Raw genomic sequence first — 4,816 nt, forward strand, 5'->3', positions numbered from 1 at the left:
GCTATCACTAAGTCACGCTTGCCTGGATGGCAAGGCAGACTGGAGAGCACCAAGGGGACAGTCTGTGACTCCATGGTAAAACTGCTACAGTGATCCAGGAATTCACATTTGTTACTGGGTCGGTGAAACCTAATTATAGAACATGCCACCGGCGTGGGGTATGTGCCCTGCTCTTCGATAGTCTGCTGTGAAGTTGGCTCTCACGGGCATGAACCATGCCAGACCATGACACACCTATGACAAAAACTGACTGTGCCAATGGGTGTTCCACAGGCAGAGCTGCGGCAGAATGAAGTTCTTAGTTTTTAAAGCTCTTTGCAGTGAAAGGTGCTGCATAGATGTAGGGATTTTTATTCTTAAAGCATAGTATCCTCTGACTCGACAGCACAGGGGAGACTGTGAGAAGCCAGTATGGTGAAGCAGTGCAGTCTAGTGGTTGGTACAGAGGCTAGGGACTCCTGGGTTCCAGTCTCATTCACTCACTGACTCACTCTGTGCCCCCAGGCAAAACATGCCACCACTTCATGCCTCAGTTTCCCCATATGTAAAACGGCATCTAGACATGATGATACGATGGTGCTGAGCACTAAAGAAAACCCTTAAGATAGATAGATACTTCACAAAGGGTTTGGGTGGCTGAATGAAACTTTGTAAGGCAGTTTGAAATCCTCACATAATGAGTGCTATATCAGTGCAAAGTATTGTTAGCTGGGATTTTTAGGAAGAAACTCCAGTCAAAGATAAATAATTTGGTAAGAAAAGGAAATCAGTGAAGGGGAAACAGTCTGTTTGGCCTGGCAGTGCTGAATGGAAAATCAAGAACTGAAAACTTTCCAGCATTCCAATCTGCCAAGTTGCACTTATTTTGCATTCATTTCAATGAAGGGCCAGAAGCAAGTGTGGGGTCCTTCAAGTCTGGAATGGTTTGATGGCCATCGTGCCAAATCTGTCCTCTATATTTTAAAGCTTTTTAATGTGTTTTTTAAGTTAAATCTTTACTAAGATCTTTGTGCAAGTGGAGAATCTGCAGGGGACCTGAATTTTTAAACCGTCTCCCTAGAGTAGTATAATATGTTGCCCTTACTGTATAGAATGCCTTTCGTCTGAGGATCTCAAAGCACTTTTCAAACATCAGAGTCTGGTCCAAAGCCCATGAAGTCAGGGGGAGTGTTTCCCGTTTGAATTAGGCCCACAGTGAATTCATGCTTACAGATTCCTTCTGAAGTGTGTAAGTATCATTAGCCTCAGTTTGCAGCTGACACAGACCGGCCAACATACTGAAAAGCGACCACTGATTTTGGGTGCCAAATTTGAGACAGGTGGGCCCTGATTTTCACAGGTGCTGAGCTCTCCTACTTTGCATTGACTTCATTTGGAGTTGTGGGTGCTGAGCACCTCTGAGAGTCAGGCCCAGATTGGACACCTACAAACAAGAATTATACTCCGGCCGTGACAGAGCCAGGGAGGAAACTAGACTCCTGATTTCCAGTCTTTTCTTCTGCCAGGAAGAAGGATTTTGCTATGTGCTGCCAATGAGATATTTAACATCTCAGTCAGACTTTCAAATCTCTGCCCACCTCCTTTTCCAATGAATAATCCAGGGGAACAGGCATGAAATTACACTGCATCAAGGACTTGGTTGGAATTGCCAGGACCCAACAGAGGTGAATGATTCTTAGGGGAAGTCAGCAAAGCGAGCTCGTTTGCACAACTTTTTGTTCCCCGTTGTTTCTCCCAGGGAGGTTCAGTTGGGTTTCTAGATAAGGGGAAGCCTGTGCAATGTTATATCAATAGAATTACCCTTCCCAAGAACTGGACTGGCTCAAATATATGGCTCTGTAGGTGATATATGAAGTGTGTTTACTTCCTCAGTAGAATTTTTCTTTCCCACTTTCTCATTTTTAACAGCCTGTTTTTCTTTAATTTTCTAACCCCCCCATTTTCTATATATATTTCCACTGGATTTGTTTTCTCTCCCTTCCCCTCTTTCTTCAGTCTCTCCTAGGCAGAATGTGAACACAAAAGTGCTCACGCAGCCCTTCCTGCCCTGCCATGTCCCGGGGGACTGGAATTGGGGCAAACAGATTTGTCCCTCCCAGTAGATTATACACAGGCTTGGGTTGTCTGGGCTGGACCTGTGGGGGAGAGTGCGGATGGAGGGTATGCCAGTGCAGGATGTAGCCTTAGTAGTTTAATTGATGGGTGCAGAGTTGGTTTCTAGTGGGTGATCTGCAGGCAGCTAAATTTTGACTGCAGGAGATTATGGGGTGCAAGTAGGGGTGTTGGAGGGAGCACCCATTTGAGTTGGGTGTGCCTGGGTTTGCAATGGGTGGAACTGCCAGGAGCAGTTGAAGGAAAGGAAGGGAGAGTTGAGTTTACAAGTATCAGGGAAATGCAGGAGATGGGGCCAGCTGGGCCTGCAATGGGATGAATCTGCAGGGAGCAGTCACAAGGGATCACTTGGATGAGTTAGCTTTGAAAGGGAAAGAGATGGAGGTGCTGCAGGGAGAAGCCAAAGGAGATGGAGGGAGGCTTGCCGTTGAAATGAGGGGTAGCTGCTGGGCGCAGCCGTATAGTATTAGTGGGCGATGTAGATTTGCAAATGTGGGGGACACAGGGAGCAGCTCCCACAGTGTTAACGGGGGGGGGTTGCAATGGGGGGAGCGGCAGGGGCAGCCCTCAGGAGGGGAGTTTTCAATGGGGGGAGCAGCAGGGGATGGTCCCGAGCGAGGAGGGGTGTTTGCAGTGGGGGGAGCGGCAGGGGACAGCCCCGGAGAAGGGGGTTGCCATGCGGGGAACAGCAGAGGGCAGCCCAGGGGAGAGGGGTTTGCAATGAGGGGAGCAACCCCAGGGAAAGGGGGGCTTGCTATGGGGGGAGCGGCAAGGGGCAGCTCCAGGGAGGCGGGTTTGCAATTGGGGGAGCAGCAGGGAGGGAGGGTTGCAGTGGAGGGAGAGACAGGGAACAGCCCTGGGAAGGGGGTTTGGCAGTGGGGGGGAGTGGCAGGGGGCAGTGCCAAGGAGGGGGGAGCAGTGAGGGGAGCGGCAGGGAGCAGCCGTGGGGGGAGTTGGAATGGGGGGAGCAGCAGGGGACAGCCCCGAGGAAGGGGGTTTGCAATGGAGGGGGCAGCCCTGGGGAGGGCGGGTTGCGGGGGGGGGGCGCAGCAGAGGACGGCCCCGGAGGGGGGGGTCTACTGTGGGGGGAACGGCAAGGGGCAGCCCTGGGGAGGCAGGTTTGCAATCAGGACAGCAGAACCGGGGAAGGGGGTTTGCATGTGGGGAGTGGCAGTGGACAGCTCCCGAGAGGGGGGGATGCAGTCCCATGGAAGGGGGTTTGTAGTGTGGGGAGTGGCAGGGGCCAGTGCCGATGGGGGAGGGTTGCAGTGGGGGGAGCAGCAGGGAGAGGACAGTCCCGGGAAAGGGGGGTTGCAATGGAGGGAGAGGCAGGGGGCAGCCCCAGGGCGGGGCGGGGTTGCAATGGAGGGAGCGGAAGGGGGCGGCCCCGGGGCTGGGGGGGGGTTGCAATGGAGGGAGCGGCAGGGGGCAGCCCCAGGGCGGGGCGGGGGGGGTTGCAATGGAGGGGGCGGCAGGGGGCGGCCCCGGGGCGTGTTGCAATGGAGGGGGCGGCAGGGGGCGGCCCCGGGCCTGGGGGGGGTTGCAATGGAGGGAGCGGCAGGGGGCGGCCCCGGGGCTGGGGGGGGGTTGCAATGGAGGGAGCGGCAGGGGGCGGCCCCGGGGCTGGGGGGGGGGGTTGCAATGGAGGGAGCGGCAGGGGGCGGCCCCGGGGAAGGGGGGGGGTTTGCAATGGAGGGAGCGGCAGGGGGCGGCCCCGGGGCTGGGGGGGGGGTTGCAATGGAGGGAGCGGCAGGGGGCGGCCCCGGGGCTGGGGGGAGGGTTGCAATGGAGGGAGCGGCAGGGGGCGGCCCCGGGGCTGGGGGGGGTTGCAATGGAGGGAGCGGCAGGGGGCGGCCCCGGGGCTGGGGGGGGTTGCAATGGAGGGAGCGGCAGGGGGCAGCCCCGGGGAAGAGGGGGGGGGTTTGCAATGGAGGGAGCGGCAGGGGGCAGCCCCGGGGAAGAGGGGGGGGGGTTTGCAATGGAGGGAGCGGCAGGGGGCAGCCCCAGGGCGGGGGGGGGGGTTGCAATGGAGGGAGCGGCAGGGGGCGGCCCCGGGGAAGAGGGGGGGGGGTTTGCAATGGAGGGAGCGGCAGGGGGCAGCCCCGGGGCTGGGGGGGGGGTTGCAATGGAGGGAGCGGCAGGGGGCGGCCCCGGGGCTGGGGGGGGGGGTTTGCAATGGAGGGAGCGGAAGGGGGCAGCCCCAGGGCGGGGGGGGTTGCAATGGAGGGAGCGGCAGGCGGCGGCCCCGGGGAAGAATGGGGGGGGGTTTGCAATGGAGGGAGCGGCAGGGGGCGGCCCCGGGGCTGGGGGGGGTTGCAATGGAGGGAGCGGCAGGGGGCAGCCCTGGGGGAGGGGTTGCGGGGGGGCCGCAGGGAGGACGAGCCGGGGGCCGGGGCCAGCCACACGAGCTGGGCGCGAGCCGCTGGTGGAGGGGGCGGGGTCCCCAGAGCGCAGGGCGCCCTCGGCGGTTCTGCTGCGGCGCGAGACAGCCGCCAGCCCCGGGCGCGCGCCGGCCCCGCCGCACAATCTGCCGGCGGCGGCGGCGTCCCGCGTTGCCAGGTTACCATTGATCGCTGGCCGCGCGTGCCGGGCCCCACCTCCCGCTCCGCGAGCAAGGGAACGCGTGATTGGTTCGCGGCCCGGCGGCCGGCCAATGGGCGGGCGGGTTGTTGGAGGGGGGGGCTCGCTCCAGGCGGAGGGGGCG

Source organism: Lepidochelys kempii, chromosome 1 (genome assembly GCF_965140285.1).
Source record: "Lepidochelys kempii isolate rLepKem1 chromosome 1, rLepKem1.hap1, whole genome shotgun sequence".
NCBI lineage: Eukaryota > Metazoa > Chordata > Testudines > Cheloniidae > Lepidochelys > Lepidochelys kempii.